Source organism: Canis lupus, chromosome 14 (assembly GCF_048164855.1).
Source record: "Canis lupus baileyi chromosome 14, mCanLup2.hap1, whole genome shotgun sequence".
NCBI classification, from domain to species: Eukaryota; Metazoa; Chordata; class Mammalia; order Carnivora; family Canidae; genus Canis; species Canis lupus.
Window position 1 is genome coordinate 7850503 of NC_132851.1, and position 20316 is coordinate 7870818.

Here is a 20316-nt window from a genome sequence, read left to right on the forward strand (position 1 = left end):
TCTGTTCCACAGTTCTTCTGGTCTCGATTTCGTTGAGTTCTGCTCGAATCTTTATTAACTCTCTTCTTCTGCTGGGTGTTGGATCTATCTGCTGTTTTTTCTCTAGCTCCTTTATGTGTAAGGTTAGCTTTTGTATTTGAGTTCTTTCCAGTTTTTGAATGGATGCTTGTATTGCGATGTATTTCCCCCTTAGGACTGCTTTTGCTGCATCCCAAAGATTTTGAATGGTTGTATCTTCATTCTCATTAGTTTCCATGAATCTTTTTAATTCTTCCTTAACTTCCTGATTGACCCTTTCATCTTTTAGCAGGATGGTCCTTAACCTCCACGTGTTTGAGGTCCTTCCAAACTTCTTGTTGTGATTTAGTTCTAATTTCAAGGCATTAAGGTCTGAGAATATGCAGGGGACGATCCCAATCTTTTGGTATTGGTTCAGACCCGATTTGTCACCCAGTATGTGGTCTATTCTGGAGAAAGTTCCATGTGCACTTGAGAAGAATGGATATTTAGTTGAGTTTGGATGTAAAGTTCTGTAGATATCTGTGAAATCCATCTGGTCCAGTGTATCATTTAAAGCTCTCGTTTCTTTGGAGATGTTGTGCTTAGAAGACCTATCGAGGGTAGAAAGAGCTAGATTGAAGTCGCCAAGTATAAGTGTATTATTATCTAAGTATTTCTTCACTTTGGTTATTAATTGGTTTAAATATTTGGCAGCTCCCACATTCGGGGCATATATATTGAGGATTGTTGAGTCCTCTTGTTGGATAGATCCTTTGAGTATGAGATAGTGTCCCTCTTCATCTCTCACTACAGTCTTCGGGGTAAATTTTAGTTTATCTGATATAAGGATGGCTACCCCTGCTTTCTTTTGAGGACCATTTGAATGGTAAATGGTTCTCCAACCTTTTATTTTCAGACTGTAAGTGTCCTTCTGTCTAAAATGAGTCTCTTGTAGACAGCAAATAGATGGGTCCTGCTTTTTTATCCAGTCTGACACCCTGCGCCTTTTGATGGGGTCATTAAGCCCGTTCACGTTCAGAGTTACTATTGACAGATAGGAGTTTAGTGTCATCATGATATCTATTCAGTCCTTGTTTTTGTGGATTGTTCCACTGAACTTCTTCTTAAAGGGGAATTTTAAGAGTCCCCCTTAAAGAGCTGGTTTAGAGGTCACATATTCTTTCAGTTGCTGCCTGTCTTGGAAGCTCTTTATCTCTCCTTCCATTTTGAATGAGAGCCTTGCTGGATGAAGTATTCTTGGTTGCATGTTCTTCTCATTTAGGACCCTGAATATATCCTGCCAGCCCTTTCTGTCCTGCCAGGTCTCTGTGGAGAGGTCTGCTGTTACCCTAATATTCCTCCCCATAAAAGTCAGGGATTTCTTGTCTCTTACTGCTTTAAGGATCTTCTCTTTATCTTTGGAATTTGCAAGCTTCACTATTAAATGTCGAGGTGTTGAACAGTTTTTATTGATTTTAGGGGGGGATCTCTTATTTCCTGGATCTGAATGCCTGTTTCCCTTCCCAGATTAGGAAAGTTTTCAGTTAGGATTTGTTCAAATACATATTCTGGCCCTCTGGCCCTTTCGGCGCCCTCGGGAACCCCAATTAAACGTAGGTTTTTCTTCCTCAGGCCGTCGTTTATTTCCCTTAATCTGTCTTCATGGTCTTTTAATTGTTTGTCTCTTTTTTCCTCAGTTTCCCTCTTTGCTATCAACTTGTCTTCTATGTCACTCACTCGTTCTTCCACCTCGTTAACCCTCGTCGTTAGGACTTCTAGTTTGGATTGCATCTCATTCAATTGATTTTTAATTTCTGCCTGATTGGATCTAAGTTCTGCAGTCATGAAGTCTCTTGAATCCTTTATGCTTTTTTCTAGAGCCACCAGTAGCTGTATAATAGTGCTTCTGAATTGGCTTTCTGACATTGAATTGTAATCCAGATTTTGTAACTCTGTGGGAGAGAGGACTGTTTCTGATTCTTTCTTTTGAGGTGAGGTTTTCCTTCTAGTCATTTTGCTCAGTGCAGAGTGCCCAAAAAAAAGTTATATTGGGAAAAGGAGAAAAAGAGAGAGAGAGAAGGAAAGAAAAGAGAAAAAGAAAAAAGTAAAAAGGAAGAGAAAAAGGAAAAAAGAGAAGAAAAAGAGAAAGAAAAAGAAAGAAAGGGGAAAAAAAGGGTGGGGGAAGCAATCAGAAATCAAAAAGAAAAAAAAAAACAAAAAAACCACGGGGGAGTATCTTCTGATTCTGTGTACTTTAAGTCCCTTGACTTCCCCTGGAACTTGTCCGTCTAGCGGGTCTTCTGGGGGAGGGGCCTGTTGTGCTGATTTTCAGGTGTTAGCACTTGGGGGAGCTGCTCTGCCCCCTGCCTGGTGCAAGGCTCAGTGGGGGTTGTTTACCCCGTGAGGCCCCAGGAGGAACAACCACAGTGGCGGGGCCAGCTCTGGAGCCCTGGATTCAGCCCCCGCAGTAACTCCGGAGCTCTCCGTCTGCAGGGCCTGGAGGCTCCCGGGCGGGGCCGCTGATCTGCTCAGCTCGGGGCAGGAGCGTCCTCGCTGTCCTGGGCCCTCCCGGCCTCTGCCTGTCCCGGGGGGGAGGCCGGGTCCTGGGCTGTGTCCCGGCGCCCTGTGCTGCGGGGCCTGCGCTGTTGGATTCGCGCTCCCGCCCCGCAGCCCCCTCCGCGGAGCCGCCCCCGAGCCCCCCCAGCTGCTCCCGCCCCGCAGCCCCCTCCGTGGAGCCGCCCCCGAGCCCCCCCCCCCCGAGCTGCTCCGGGTCCCCCGTGCGCGCTGCAGCCCTTAGGGAGCTCGGCGCACTGTCCCGGGGCGCAGGTGCCTGTTACTGTCCCAGGGAGCCCGAGGGCATCCCCGCCCTCCTGGGTCCTGCTCCACCTCCCCACGAGCCCCTTTCCGCCCGGGAAGGTCGGTGCAGCTCCTGCTCCTCCGGGACGGGGCTCTCCTGTCCTGGGGACACTCGCCCCGGCCTCAGCCCGGCTCCTCGCGGGGCCCCTCCCCTTTGGAGGCCTTTGTTTTTTTCTCTTTCCCCGTCTTCCTACCTTGATAGAAGCACGAACTCTTCTCACTGTGGCATTCCAGCTGGTCTCTCTTTCAATCTCAGGCCGAATTCGTAGATTTTCAGGATGATTTGAAGGTTATCTAGGTAATTTGGTGGGGACAGGTGACTTGGGGACCCTACTCTTCCGCCGTCTTGCCCCTCCTCCTAAACAGACACTAGAGAATGGGAAGGTAGAGATTATTGAATGCTGGCTCTGAAAAATAACTTTTTGCGAAGACAAAGCTGATCTTATTGCTCACTGCATTAAGGAAGGACACTACGTTGAGAGAGCCCCTTGGGAAGGGCTATGGTACAACACTCTGGGGTTGCGGGGCACAATGAAATGGGAGTAGAAGTGGTGTTCCTTTGCTACAGCAAGTATGTACATAAACAGCCGCCACTAATTCTAACTAAATCTTGCTTCTGACACAGTAGAATTTGAATTTGAAGATGTTATTTAAAAGCCTTGCTTATTGTGGTGAGCATGGCATAAATGTATAGAGAAGTTGAATCACTATGTTGTATGCCTGAAAATAAAGTAACATTGTATATCAACCATACTCAAAAAATTATTAAAATACAAAAATAAATAAATAAAAAATAAAAAATGATAAAATGACTTTTCATTGAAAGGCATTTTTAAAATACAGATATTTGAATCCAATGGTTCCAAACGCCTTAACCAGCTATCCCCCTATGAGCTACCTACTTAAAGTATCATCTTTCTCAAGAGGATACAAACTTCTGAGATATTTAATAGCTTAAAAATGATCTTTTGGTTTTACCTGTTGCCAAAACCACAGGAAACTGCTGTAGGCTCTTATTTAATTATTATTTTAGCCCTATACCCCAAAAGAAAAGCAGGGTGGGCCTTTATTCATATTATTTTCCTAGTTTCTCTTCTCTACCCAGTGAAGTTCCTCTAGACATAGATTTAATGATATATTTATCCTTCCTTCACATATTCTCTTATTCAGAGTCAATCCAACCTCACTTTGTGCTCTCAGAACACTTTATCTTTCTATTATAGTATGTGACAGGGGCTGACTTTGCAGCAACAGGTATTAGTGTCTATGTCTTCCATATGTCTTCTTTAGTCTCCATGAATGGACTAAGTAGGAGAAATTAGCTATGTTGGAGAAATTAGTTGTGCTAAATCAATTCTTTCCAATGAATCTGAGTGAATCAATTTCTTTTGTGCATTTATTCAATGTGTATTAGAAAGGATGGGATACTTTATGGTGCTATAACAGCAACTTCCCCAAATTTTCATGTTTTGACACACATAAGTTTATATCTCACACTACATGTACAAAAAGGATTAGTACAGATTTCTGCACAATCAGTGGCTCAGGGACACAAGATGACAGAAAACTTGACACCTTGAATGTTCTTGGAAGCTGTAATGGAGGAAAAAGAATCATAAATGAGATTTGTACTGCCCAGTCCAAACAACCTATGGAGAGATAGCTGTGAAGGTGGAGAGATAGCTGTGAAGGTGTTGATGAGCTACTAGATTCTAAAATCTATATTTTCAATTGTTATTCAATGAACAGGTTTTTAGTAATACTTTCATATTCAAATTCTACTGTGCTAAAACCAAAACTAAGCTAAGCTATCAAATTAGCAAAGACTATTTTTTTATATGGTTGCAAGAGAACCATCCCACCACTTTTGTTCCTGCCGGAGTTCAAAGAGGGCTTGAAAGGAGAGTGAATGTTATAGAGTAAAAAGGAGACAGTCTATTAGGGTGAGGTTTTAGGAAGGGGTGTGGGGAAGTTTTGTGATTGACTTTTAATTATATTCAATTGTCCTTGATCAGCTGCAAGTGAATAGAAGAACAGGTTAGGGAGATTTCCAAAAAGGAAGAGGCTGCTCAATCTGTGGTCGGCCATTTCCTAGAACTCATGGAGATCAGTAAGTAGTTTGTTCTTTTTGGTTAAACTGACAGAATATTTGAGTCATGGTCCTCAGGTAATTTCTCAACCGAGTTATTAATCTCAGTGAGTTTTGCTTTTTTATGCTAAAAGAATGATTTTATTGTATATAAATTATACTTTGGTAAAACAAAAAATAACTATACTTTTCTGGGGATGATCAAGGTTTGTACATCACAGACAGGAAGACTATTGGGAAATGAACAGTGCTAGGAAATGAAAAACAACACTTACGTTTCCAGGTTGTTGGTTTTCTCCACGGTAGCATACTGTTTTCATTAGAAAGGTAACCTTAGTGAATTTTGAAAACAACCCTGAATTGTTGCTTTTTCAGCAAGTGTGATGAATTATGAGGGTTTGGAATGGTCAACAAATCTCTTGACTGTTTCTTTCATACAATGATGACAGTGAATCAGGTGACGTCTAACTTCTTTGTGGGTGCTTGATAGTTTGGGGCTTCACCAGTGACGTTGCCACAAACTAACTGAATTATCTCATGTTTATCAATTGATAATGAGATGAATAGCAATTTGTCCCTTAGGGTGGTTACAGGGAGAACTCATGTTACAACAGGAGTACTACAAACAACCACACCTACTGAGTTATGGAACTCTCTGTAGTAACCAGCCATTCTGTTATTCCAAGGTGACAGCTTTTGTGGGTCCTCCTTCCTAGCATATGTGTCTGTGGCTTAAGAGACTGCTGGGGGTGCACCTTCCTCTTTGTACATCCCTAGAGTAAAGGCTCTTCTCAAATCATGGCTACAGCCTTGTCTCCCAGAACCTAAGGCCATTCGTGACCCTGCCATGTAGATGTGCAGTCAGCTGGAAACCTTTATTCAAAGTTGCTGCTTCAGGCTTAGCGGCTGCCAGGCTGATGCAACTTGCCCAGCTGCACACATCCATGCCACAAAGTTGGATTCTATGCCCTGAAACAACCTGGATCCTTCCCTGCATATGGTTTCCACACTTCAGCTCACCCTAGTCTGTGGCAGAGTTCACCTTGGGGCAGAAAGTACTGTCATGGTTTGAGAAATTATATAGTGGTCCTCTTTTCGTGTAAATTATAAATAATGGATGCTCAATAATTTGAGGGTGAATTTGTCAGCAGTCAGTATTTTGCTAATACCTGTCTCTGATTCACAAAGTAGGAATCTCTTTACACTTCCATTCTGAAGGGTAATCATTTGCCAGTTCAAGGAAGACATTTGAACTTGGTACCTTTTAAGAACTTCTAGTATTTACTCAGCTCTCAGGCACTATGCCAAGATCTTTTCATGCATAGTAACTATTTAATCATCAAAATCTCTTGAGTTGAGAGGTTGATACTATTTATCCCCCCATTTTACAGATAAGAAAAATGAGGAAGATTAAAGTAATTTTCTCAAGGTCATACATGGAATAATGACATACTCTGTAATGTCATTAGAAAGTCTTGTTGAGTAGGCAGGCTTTCTCTTCTTTCTCTTTCTTTCTTTCTTTCTTTCTTTCTTTCATTGTTGTAAATTTTTACTTTTCTGTAAAGTTTTACTGTGCAAAAATTAATGGGTTTTAAGCATCTTAATTTTATTTCACTTTAAAAATATCAACACAAAGATGCTACATTATAAAAGGGTCTTAGTTCTTATGTGGGGCTTATCTAGAATTGTTGGGGGTACTTGGCACAGTGGCCTCTGAACATCTGCCACGTTAAGTTTCAAGTTGCATTACCCCAGAAAGGAGAAAGAAATATATTCTTTTTATACTTGGTAGTGGTCATGGTAACTGCCACGTTTCCTGGTGAAAAATTGTGATTTGGAAAAAGTTGTTGCTTGTTTTCTTTTTAAGTCATTTCAATGAGTAAAAGGAGCTTGCTCACTTGTGAAGATCCTTAGAGAAGCTGTAGAGAAAGTCATCACATCACTTCTCTCTCGCTTTGATTGTCCATCTGTAAAGTGGGGATTATAAATGACCTTATAGAGGATGCTTGCTGGGCATTCTGGAATGCACTGTGTAGATGGCAAATAGGACTCACTTTTTCATATGGCTCTTCTCCAGAGAGTAAGGCTGGGCAACAATTTCCTTGAATCTTTGCAGGCATGGGCTTATATGAACATTAATGAAGTGCTTATAATTGTGCGGTATATCACTTGGTAGGAATATACATTTGGTTTGAATCTTGATGAAGAAGTTTTTTTAAAATTTCTCCCTGTTTTCCTGGCATAATATTCTGAACAGCAGCAATGCAATCTGTTGTTTGTTTAGAAAAGATGGCAGAAGGGTGTATGTGGTGTGTGTGTGTGTGTGTGTGTGTGTGTGTGTGGTGGAAGGGGCTAGTCATATAAGATATCTTCAGTCTAGGAAAATAGAAATTCTGCAACATTCTGAGTGAGTTACCTTAGTTAGTTATCATCATTTGGGAAGAGGGTAAGATTTGGATGAATTAGTCAAAGCTAAACACTCCCATGGTAGGCATGTAGCAGAGAGTCCACTCCATGTCCCTGGCACATGCACACTTGCACACAGAAACACATACGTATGCACACAGGAAAGTAGGGGATTTTCATCTCATGGTCATCCCACAGTAGAATTCTTCTGTCCCTGGCTTTGGCAACTCTATCTTTTCCTTCCCACAACTCTCCCCACTTCCCATCTTGGAGGCTGAGCTCTGTTAGAAGGCAGAGGAAACATCTGAGCTGGTAGAAGAATCACCATAGTAACATGGCACTGAGTCCTGCCCCCAAAGGTCTAGCTGTGCTTGGCTTTTGGTCTCAGCCCAAGTGAAGCAATATGATGGTCTTCTTCACAACCCAATCTGTTGTGATTTTGAACCACTTTTCCTCCCCAGGTAGGCTCCTTCCTCTGGTCTCTGAACAGTTTTGTGAGCTGGATTTTCCTTTTTCTGCCCCCCAGGCCAGAGATGCTAAATGCCAATTTATTTGCATGTTTCAGATAACAAGCCAACCATACCTTTGGGTAAGGTTGGCAGCCACCTACTATTGTGATTCAGGGCTTCTGGGAAGGACTCCCTCTGAACAAATATGTTGCTCCCAAGAGGAAGAGATGTTGGAGGGCAGGAACAGCAGTTCTAGGGTAGTAGAGCAAATGCTTTTCTTTCAGTTAGGAGGTTGAGGTTCAAATTTATTTCCTATAACCAGTATACGAGCTGGTTAAAAACCCGCCTTTGTGGAGTTTTTGGCTTTGCTAATGATTAAACTATTGGTGTACTTAGCAATGTGGATGAATAACTCCTAATAATGTGATGTTGAGTGTGAAAAATATTAAAGTTAAAAACTACTAAAAATAAACAAATTGTATAAGTATGCCTATATTTAGACACGATTTATGAAAAAGTATGTGTGTGTGTGTTTGTGTGTGTGCATGCACATGCATGTGTGTTTAAATGTTCTAAACCTTCTGGCCACCTCAGGTTGGAAGGAAAAGGATAGGATAGGATAGGGGTAGTAGATAGACGTTGTCAGTGTTAGGTCCTTGGGTTGGATGTGTACTTATGGATATTCATTATTTTATTTCACTTCATTAATTAAAGAAAAGAGGGTAATACCTGGAACAATAATGATGGTATTTCCTGAAGCAATTATTGTGATTAGTCCATTTACATGTATTTGAGGGTCACACAACTGAAACCAAAACCAAATACTCTATAACTGTAGCTGCTGATGCAAGTTACCTCTGCTCTCTGAACCGTAGTTAGCTTATTTGCAAACACGTTCAGTCCCTAATAATTTTATTATTGAATACATGAATAAAGAAGCATGTATATTGTCATGTAACACACTTGTTATTTTGACAACTATATTTTAACATCCTTGATTTCCTTATTAAACTTATTTTTCTGAGAGGATTCCATAGGTGTCACCAGAGAGCTTAAGGGGTTCTTAGCTCAAAAAGATTACACGACTTTTATAGAAAACTCAAAATTCTCTAAAGACACAATCACATAGAGAGCGAGCGAGAATGAGAGAGAGAAAGAATTCTATTAAATGGATAGCTTGGGTGGCTTGAGAAAGTTTGAAAATATATATACATACATCACATACATATATACCTATATATACACACACGTGTGTGTGTATATCTATACATGTGTGTGTGTATATATATATATATTCCCCTTTACTTTCCCATAAGCAATGGGTTTTGTGTGTGTGTGTGTGTGTGTGTGTGTGTGTGTTTGTGCTTTCTTTTGATAGGTGATGTGCATTTATTCCTTTCAAGATGGATAGCAAGATGGTAATTTCAACACATGAAATACATGGAAAAGAAATGAGCACATTACCTTTTCAGTTAAACTCCAAAAGGAAAAAAAATTCTTTTGAAAATGATTTAACCGTGTTAAAATATATCATTCAAGTTCTACATCATTTTTGAAAACCCTTAAGAAAATTTCAAGACCTGAAGGTCTTTGGGTTATTTCTTCCAATCTAAAAAATGCGGGTCAGACAAAGTGCAATATGACTTTATAGCATTTCCTACATCACACTCCTTTAAAAAATGGACACACATGGCCCTGTGTGCTGAAATCCATCCGGGGAGGAATTCATATGATTTCTATTTATGTTTTCTTATTCATTGACTTTTCTCCAGGTACTTTGAATCCCGATTTGTTCTTATAAAATTTTACATTGCCATATAAGGTTTCAGTATAAACTTACAGCAGAGGTGTTAGACACCAATGTAAGCCACACACCCAGCAGCCTGGGGGATTAACAAGAGCCTGTTTGTGTAGGAGACCAAGGGGTTTTATGAAAAGAATTCATCTCAAGTGAAGAGGAAATGGCAGAAGTAAACAAGTTTGGTCTCAGGACAATGAGCTGTTGTTAGGGGAGTGCCAATTTTTAGCGAAGAAATAATTATATCTTTCAGATCATTCTTTGGCAATCCAGAACTTGGGTAGATCCCAGAGGTGGTAAATATAACAGAACTGAGTCACAAAACTATCTCTTGGACATCCCTTGAAGCTACTTTTTAGCCTCTGTGGCAGAATCTAACAAGTGGTACAACTTGTGTTGTCCTAACACCCACCACACCTCACTGCCCAGCAGCCCTGCTGTGGGTAGTGGTGATTCTGCCTCTGTCCTCTCAGCCAATCAGTGTAATCTCAACCTCCTGCCATAAGGATTGGTTTTCAGTATGGCACAGAACAGAAGGCGGCCCAGTCAAAGTGAAGCTCAGGACTTGTATTTGATGGGTAAAGAAAGAGAAGTCTTATTTCCCGCAAAAAAAGTCCTGTGGATGTAACACATGAGGTCTAGTGAGGCCTTTCGGCCCATGTGTAAAGCCAGCCTGAGGATGAGGCTGAACTTGAAGGAGGGAACAGTGACAATGCACTGGAGCAGAAACAGAGCAAGGGCACTGATCAAAAACAGTCCGAAAGTTGCTCTATTTCTGGATATTTCTAGTACATTAACAATACAGTCCCTTTACCATTCAAACCACTTTAATTTTGTTGTTGTTGCCACTGGGAGCCAAAAATATTGCTTATTTTGGCTAAACTCAACTGTGGTGACTACTCAGGCATGCCACATTGCAGAAAAGAAAAGAAAAATCAAGAGAAGATAAGTATGGTTGTCTGGACTCTTAGCCTCACAGCAGTTTGTGGAAATTTTTCCACGAGGTAATATATTTAATACCCCTATTTTATAGATCAAAACACATCTGCATCAAGAAGTGTTGTGGTGAGTCTCATGGTCCCAAATGACTTACCATGTAAATTAAGAATACAAACCCTGTCTTTTGATTTAACAGGCACAGATAGCACAGATTATTGTCGATTTTAAAGTACTTTTCTGATATTTTATTTCCTTTAAAATAAAAGGAGCCATTTTACTAAATTATTTTGGGTTTAGGACATTCAGAGAACTTATATCTCCTTGAAATTCACTGGTAAGTGATAACTAGCTGATCTGAGGTTACCTCTCTTTTATAATGTTGTTAGATGAAGATGACAGAGTTAGCATAAATTATTGAGCATACTTCAACCCCCAGTCAGAAAGTTGTATTCATGCTCCCACTAATTGAATTTCTCTGACTGGCAGGAAGGTCACATTATAATGATAGCAATTGTTTATTGAGCATGAGCTTTGTGTTGGGTATTGTGTTAAGTGCTTTACATGCATTGTCTCACTTAATCTTTGCAAAAACTTTGGAGATTGTTACCTTCGTGCTATTTTTCACACAAGGGAAACATTAGAAATGCAGCAAGAATGTGACTTGGGGGTGTTATGAAGAGGTTGATGAGAGTTCATAATCTCAGACCACCTTTAGGCATTAATATGCAATGCCTTCAAAGTGTTTGAAACCACATGATCTCATTCAGGATGCAGACAGGTCCCTCTAAAATGGTTTTGCATCATTCATCAACTTAAAAATTGTTTTAGATGCTGCCACTAATCTTTTTCTAAAATCTTCAGTTTTGGTCCTTCTGAGTTTAAATAACACATCACAATTTTTGAAAATTTGCCTTCTACTGGAAATAAAATTGATTTTTCAAAATACATTGTTATTTTGTATTTGAAAGTAGTTTGATTGAATGCTTCATGCTTCATTGGTTGACAACTATATATTAAGGAGTTATAAAGAAGAGAGAGGCATTGTATTTCTGAGTAACAGTGATGAAGAATCAATTTTTATAACTGCATCTCATCATTTTTTTATTTTAAAATTGAAATAATGGTTTAATAGTTCCGTGATATTTTAAAGGTTGATTATACCTTTTGCTAAGAATAAACATGTTATCTCCTATAACATGCCTATGAGATGTTTATTAAACACAATTGTGTATCTTACAATGAGTTTTTTTATAAAACATAGCTCTTGAAGGTGAATGCTATGTCTAGTTGGAGTTCTTGTTATAAAATTAAAAATAAATTCCTACAAAGAAGTATGTACCACAGGGGAGAGATTTGAAGTGTTTGGGGATAAAAGCAGAAATTGCCAATTCTAGAGCTACTAGACTCCATACTGTATCACTGGATTTTAAGATATTGGCTGTATAAAGCTTCAGACTAGAAACTTGCTTTTTCCCTAAGGCATTTTCTTCTGAATATTAGCTGTCACCTCTCCCTATTATTCTTTTCTTGGTTTAGGTGGACCCATAAATATTTTTCTCCTTTCTGGCAGTTCCTTGACTCCACATTCAAACCCAGCAAAGCTTTGTTGCACTCCTTCTTGGTTTACAAACTAAAACCATGCCAAGGTCATTCATCTCCATAAGTATACCAGACAGTAACATTACACTTTGCAGGTAGGTCTCACCATTTCACATGTGATTCATGAAATTTTCAAGTTCAAGGTTTCAGGAAGACATTAGCTTCCTACTAATTTGATAAAGTTTTATAAACTTGAGAGCCTATAATCAAATTTACTTAGAGCAAGATACACTTGTATTTCTCATTTACAATAGCTACATTGCTGAACAGTACAAAGTTGGCATTTTTTCTAACACATGGTATCAAATACAAACATATAATTAACTTATCTTAGCACTCCTCTCAAAGTGAGGCAGCTCCTGCCAATCCACAGAGCTTCCAAGACAGATAAAAGAGATGGTAAGGAGCGTTGGCTTTGCTGCCTGCAATATCTCTTTCTATATCCACGTAGAGATAGGGTTTCTTCTCATCACCTTCAAATCCCTTTTAAGCTCTACTCTTACCCATCTCTAAACTTGATCTTCTGACTGCCTGATCCAGATATGGCTTTGGAATGGGGGACCTGTCTTCACTGAATGCTGGACCTGGCTTGTCCTATTTCTCATCTAGCATTCTACTCCCACTACAACCCATCTGCATTAAAAAAAGAAAATGTGTTCAGTATAATTCCTGAATCCATGCTGTTACAGTGACTCTTTCATGCAAAGACATGAAAATTATCTGGACTGAAAATAATTCCTGAAATAAGCATGTGTGCACCCTCACCTAATCAACACGGTGTGAGATAAAGACAGGAATCATTCAGAAGTAGGGACCGAGTTAGACAAATTGACCTGAAGCTCTTGTGTCCCTGATTGTCTCTGAATCTGAAGACTGGGAGACTTTGGCAGCCATGAAACTCATGCGCTTTTCCACTGCCTTCTTGCTCATCTTCCATACCTCTATCGAATTTGTTAACAAAGTCCTACTTTACATCTTACTCTTCTTACTTCTCAGTCTCTAATTCAAATGATCATCTCCTGCTTTACAAGAGTCTTCCAACCTGTATTTCTGTTTCTCTCTGGTTGCCTTCTAATCTGTCCCAGGTAGCACAGCCAGAGTGAATGAAAGGAATGAACTGCTGATTATATTACTCCCACAATGGCTTCCCATTGACTTTAGGATTTAATCTTAAATTCTGACTGGCATAACAAGCCCTAAATAGTCTGTATATGCTTCACTGTTTCTGTACAACCTCACTGCCTAAGATTGGGTTAGAAGTTGCCAATGAAGCCATCATTCTCAAGCAGCAGTGGGATTCAGTCACAAGGCTTTGTCAGATACTCAGCACCTTCACAGACCTTTCTGGAAATTCTCACTCTGTGTTGAGATGGGATTTACAACCTTCCCTGAGAGTTCATCTCCCTATTCACACTCCAGTCCTCCAGACCATATTAGTTGGTGAGCTCAGATTTTCCAGTTGCATCCTTCTACACTTTCACTTGTCTGGGCTCTTCTTGCTTTTCTCTAAGCTCTAGTTTTTATGTTAACCCACACCTGCCTACCTCTCCTGCTGCTTCTCCGTATTTGCATTAAACCTTTATTTTATTTATTATTTATTTATTTATTTATTTATTTATTTATTTATTTATTTTTATTTGCCATTCTCTATTATCATAGACTTCTTCATTGCATCTTTTCTCCACCTCTTCCCCTATTGCCATACAGGAACCCTCTCATCAAGTTAGCTCTAGTTTACCCACCTAGGTATGAACACACAGTTCATTTTCTCAGTAAAGTCTTCCCTGAACATTAGCTTAGTTCAGGTTCCCCAACTATGTATCCTTCCACATTTATTTAGATGATGATGCTCTTAAACACTGTCTTCTACACAGGCCTATAAGCTCCTTGTGAGCAGGGACTAGACCTGTTTTGTTCAGGATCTAATTCACTGCTTGACACAGATTAGGCCCGTGATAAATATTTGTGGAATGAGGGAACAAATGACTGATTGACGGAACAAATGAATGAATGAGTGGAAAGGGTTTATGGATCCATTCATCAGACCTGGCTGACCAGACATAAAGGCAGACAGTGATCTGACTCATTTTTCCAGGGTCTCCCTTTCTCTAAGAAACATTTTCTCTTTAGCTCATTTCAGTTTGGGAGATTTATGTGATAACTTCAGCACCCCGTTTTTAAACATACTCATGATAACAAATAACTTTTAATGCATGATGATTTAAAGTTTAATGTTGAAAAATTGTGCCCTTTACTTGAAAAACCTAAGGGCACCAACTTAGTAAAATATACTAATAATGAAAAGATATGAAGTTCTCAGCAGATAAAATTAATAAAATATCAAGCAGCCCCCAGACAGTGGCCTCAACTTGCCCTACATGGGATACATGCTTGTCCTCTGCTCAGGGACCCCCTCTTCATAAGTGGTGCTTGGGTGTGTGATTGTGATGGGTAACACTTCACACTTAAAGGTTATCCGGTGCATGTTATAGCACACGATCTTTTCATAACAAACATTTTTTCTCCACTGTCTCCAAATACAATTTAAATGGTTAATGTATCCCACAAGATGGTTCTCAGGACAATTTAAGCCAGATATTTTTGCCTAATTACCCAAGCGATTGTCACTTTCCACATCCCCTTGGCCTGTAAGCCAGGCCCTCGGTGAACACTGAGTTATGGCATGAACATGATGATAGTTCCCAGGGTACGATGCTGATGAATAAAGAAATGGAGCCAATTGCAGAGCACAGATCGAAGCCAGAGAATGTCATCTCCTCTTCAGAGTAGGGGGCCCTAAGTAGCTGGAACAGATCAAGGTTAATGATGGCCTTAAGCAGCTGTAAATCTTCTTTATCCTTTTCCTGTAGCCTTTCTCTTTTGCAAGTTCCCAATATCATTTACTCTAAAGTATATAAAACACAACGCTGAATAAGCATAGGCTCTATCTGTCTGTCTGTCTCTCTTCCTCCTCCTCTAAAGTCCCTTAGAACAATATAGAATGTTGCCCCAATAATTATATATTTTAAACCGATTGCTCTTTCATCCCATCCTGTGGCACTGCACCTATCTGAAGGGCAACAACTTTACTACCAATCCACTTTGATCAATCAATATTGATATATTATTCATCATAGATTTTTTTGCAATTATTTTGGTTTATAAAATACTGCATTAAAACTTTGATCTTGGCTAGTGAGTTGTTGGCACCCCCTTAAATTTTGCCCCCGAGGCTATCGCCTCACTCCAGTTCGAGCCCTGCTAGCACAGCAGGCAAGAATGCCCTTAGATGTGGATAGCCATGGAGCTCATTAAGGACTCTGTCATCACAATCACATATAGTGATTTTCTCTAATTTAGAAACTAGGCTATTTTATGATAAACCACATTATTGGAAACTGTAATGCTGTTTTGTTTGTCCAGCTCAACATGATCATTTAAACAGTAATCTTTAGAAATAGAGATCTGTTCATATTTCTCATGTGGATTTCAGTCTTTTGGAGAAAATGGTGTGTTGAAGTGAATTGAGTTCATCTCTATGCTCATTTGTACTCAGGCAATCCATGAATCCCACCATATGTTTGGCAGTTAGTGCAAAGCATATATGTATGGGCTACTTAGATTGTATCATGTAAAGCCCTTTATTTTCTAGAGGTCATTTCTCCTGTTCCCAGAAAGCAGCCTTTCCAATGGCCCGGAGACCACTGTGTCCAGCTATATTGAAGTCAATAGCTCTGCATTAAAAAGAAAATTAACTATAGGCATGCACAGATGTAAAATAAACCAAAAAATTTAAACAGACCCCAACTACATTGTGAGTGGGAAAAATATTAGGGCATATTTAAGGGTATGGGCTTTTACTAGAGAGACAAAAGACCAAAGAAAATATAGGAAATCAGAGTTAAAATCATTTTATTCTCCCAGGAAACATTCACATAGGTTGATCAAGAATGGATAATGCTGTAAAGACTTTTCATCTTAGTGTGGAATGGAAAAAATCCTGCTAAATTCCACATTTCAGTGATACCAAAGCCAAGGACAGGTTTTGAGACAACTTTTATTGAAATGGAAAACAGTAACTTTAACTGAGAAATAAGAGACAACAGAAATAAAAGACCCAGAATTCAGAGGGCAACCACACAAAACTTTATATACCAAGCCACACAAATTGAAACAACCAAAATAAATGCCAAATGCACAAGAAAATAAATGTAACTTATCAAAGGTTAATGCTCTTTAATGTTTTCTTCATATGGCAACTTGTTCTGTGGTTTGATAAAAAGCATTGGGGACCAGATAGGCCATGAGGCTTTGTTAATCCATATTGAGCCACTGACTCTGTGTGACCTCAAGCAACTCTCTAGAGTTTGTTGGCCTCACTCAATCACACACACGCATACACACACACACACACACACACACACACACACACTACTTTTACTTGGCTGATAAAAATGAGAGGAATTAATAAACCTTCTGTGAAATCTGGCATCATTTTGGGAGATCAATTATCACCTCTGGTAATTGCAGAGAAAGGAGGCTAAGAGAGGTTTTCAGATCTGCAGGGGAGTAAACTCTGTTGGTTTTTGATGGGACAACTCTCATAGAGCAGAGTGTTTACTGTGTGCATATCCCTGGCAAGTATTTGGAGGATTAACTAGCCTGCTGACAGGAGAACAAACAGTTTAATCCCACTGGAGCACCTGCCATGGGGTGGGCTGGGCTCAGCCCAGCACGAAGCCAGACTCCCTGTCCTCTTCTCTGTTTTTATGCAACTCTGGACTCCTTTGGCTTCCTAGATGTGTTGAGGGGTTATTTTGGGGGTAGAGGCCCTTTCCCAGTATCCACTAAAGCACAACAGAAGAGTCTGGCTATTTTGCTCAAGCATAAACGTTTCCAAAATTTGCAATATAGCGCTGTAAAGACACTGTGCTTGCCATCAATGAGCTCCAGCTTTGTTAAAAGGCTTGCAATTCCAGTCTTGGCCCATGCCACTCTCTGCCTGGTGGGCCTCCCTAGCAACTTCCTAAGACTGGGTTAGGAGTCCATCTGCCCCTCATCTGCTTCCAGAACACCCTGTGCTTGTTTGTATTACAGCACTTGTATATCTTATGATATAAAATAAGCTCTATATAAAGCTCATGCCCATCTTCATCCTAATTTCTCACTCTCTTTCCTCCCTCCATTGTGCTCTAAGCTGAAACTGACTTCTAATTTATCATCTCATATGCTCTGTTCATGCAGGTTCTTTCCAGAAGTTCATGCAGATGCTGGTAGATGAAATTATCAATCCCATTCTTCACTGACTCCCACCCAAGCCCCTATTTTTATGCCCTTTGCTATGCAACTTTTGTAATATCTTACACTAAAGGCAGAGTGCAGCTCTTTGCCCCTGGACCCTTGACTCTGGCCTTGGTCGAATGACCTACTCTGGACAATAATACATGGGCAGAGGTAATAGTGTACAGATTCCAAGCTGACTCCAAGCTTCACATGTTACCAGAGGTCCTTTTGTGGTTCTGCCATTGCCCAAAGGAAAATTTCTCCCTGATAAAAGCTGCCCCTTCAGCCCAGGCTTCAGAATTTCAGAATGTGTGTAAGTGGAAGAGAATTGCCCCCCACCCAGTCAAAGGCCAGATCTTCAGCAGAAGACTGTAGTCACCATAACCTGAAGTCCTGCTAGCCCTACTGACCTGCAGATGCATGAGGAATAAGTTCTGCCACTTTATACTGTTCACTGGCGAACTTCTCATCCTTCAGGACACAGCTAAGGGAACCTATTTCAGGAAGTGTCTACTGACACTAAGACTTTGGCCTTTCTTCTGTTAAAAAGAAACAACAGACCCCAAATGGAGCACTTATGTTAAGACCCACCAAGACTTAATACCTATCTTAAGTGCAGTTTCATTCTTTTTCAGGAGTAGAATTTTAAACCAATCAGTCTGGAATTTCCTGATTGTACTAATGAGGTAATCCAAATGGTAGGACCTCCTGCCCTTTCTCTTAAAGGAAGATGACTTTGCCTGAAACAATTTTTTCTTTTATTTTGCTAATAACTTATTTGTCTTTCTTGTGTCTCCCTATAAGCACCTTCCATTTTGTACAACTCCTCAGAGCTCCCTTCTGTTTGTTACATGGAATGCTGCCTCATTCATGAATTGTTGAATAAAGTCAATTAGATCTTTAGATTTACTTGGTGGAATTTTGTCTTTAATAGATTTGGTGGAAGCAGTGAAACTGAAGGAGACTTTCAGCAGCTTTGGTGGCTACCAGCCAGAATAGGACTGTGTCCAACTTAAAAACCAAACTGGTGCAATTTGTGCCCGACTGAATCCAATGGGAGACCTTAGTGAATATTAAGTAAGGAGTAGTTGCTACCTCTCAATGGGAATCTAGGAAGTCAAAGAAGCCTCAAACGATGGGGAGCACAGGTGAGGTGGACATGGTGAGGCCCCAAAATGGATGCAAGAAGCAAGATGGCAAAACCCTAAGGATAATAGTCAAAATCCTTGGCTTTCAACATCTCAGAGACCAGAAAAAGCTTGCAAAATAGCAGCCAAATTTTACAAGCCATTCTTAGCTCCTTTCCTGTCCACACTTATTGGTCTATTATAAAAACTTGCAAAAAAAAAAAAAAAAGATGAAATCTGTGGCAGAATTTAAAGCCCTTTGGAATCCCTTTTTCTATGGCATTTGGGGTCTCATATAATAAATAAGGTCACCCAGTCTACACTAGTTGCCTTCTTTGTAAATGGATTATCTCCTGAGATAAGTGGATTGATAAAAAGGCAGAAAATAAGATGGGAGGCCACCAGCCTGACTGAACTCATGACTATAGCTGAGCAGTTGGGACCCTGAAGCAATATTGAAAACAAAAATCTGCCAAGCTATTAACTTTATGGCTACAACAGTTCCAAAGGCAAAGACCCAAACAATACCTGGGCCTCCTATATTGCACCCCTCTTGAGGTCCATCATCAAAATGCTGGTGCACAGATTGATGTCTCAGCTGTAATTAACTGGGACGCTGGAAAAAGAGATTGTCCTCAAAGGCCCTATGCAAATTTTCTTGAGTGCCCTCATACAAAAGATTCATATAGACATTAGTAGAACTTTCCCTAACTTACTTCAATATCTGTTAAAGCCTGAGGCCATCCAAGGCCTCACACCCATAGTAGAAGATCTAATTGCCTGCCTATGGGCTAACTATTCCCTGTGCTAGTCCCTGCAACACACAGATCTTACTGGTCCAGAAACCTAATGGATGGGTGGCAATGGTGGGTGATTTATCCAGGATTTGAGAGATTAATAGAGTTACAGGATTTCTTTTCCTTTGGTGCCCATCATTCTAGGTCACACCACTTGGAAGAATGAAAAGGTAGATCAGATCAAGAGTGGTGGGCAGCAAAGCAGCTTATTAAGTGATAGTACAGAATTTATTGAGTGATAGTACGAAGCTCCAGAAGAGGGAAGGGACCTGAGAGGATTGCCACCAGAGACTAGGGTTATTATGGGCTTGTTGTTGAGCTGTTTTAATCTGATTAAATCTCCTGTCATCCAATCAAGTTTTTATCTTTTATCCACCACATGGGAAAGGGTGGAGGGCTTCTTCGAGGGTAGTGTAATATCCTTAAGGGTTGTTTCCTTTTAGGGCAGAGCCCCTTGTCTCTGTCTGCCTTTCTTCCAACTATCCTTCATCAATAGGATAGTCATTCTTCATTTCCCAGTCATCCCAAGCCCCAGCACCCTTTTGTGGCAAGTTCTTCCAGACTCAAGTTGGTTCACTGCTATAGACCTCTGTTCATCCCTCTCAAATACTTCATTGAGATTTGAGCACCCTCCAGTTCCCCCGAGAAATTGACCCTTTTACAATATGTAGATGATCTTTTGCTGTGCTCAGTAACCAAAGAAGTGTCCCTAAAAGATACCATTTATTTGCAGAAACTGTTAGCTGAAAAGGGGCACAAAGTCTCTAAGGAAAAATCACAATTACCTCTAGCCATTTTCCATTGTCTAGGTCATGATCTAAGCACTAAAGGAATTCAGTATTCTCCAAAAAGAATTAAGCAAATCCAGGACTTTCCTAGACTCACAAATAAGTGACAGCTTTGTGGATTTCTAGGTTTGGCTGGTTATTGCATACCGTGGGCTCCTAATTTTCCCCTTTTAGCTTTCTGTGTA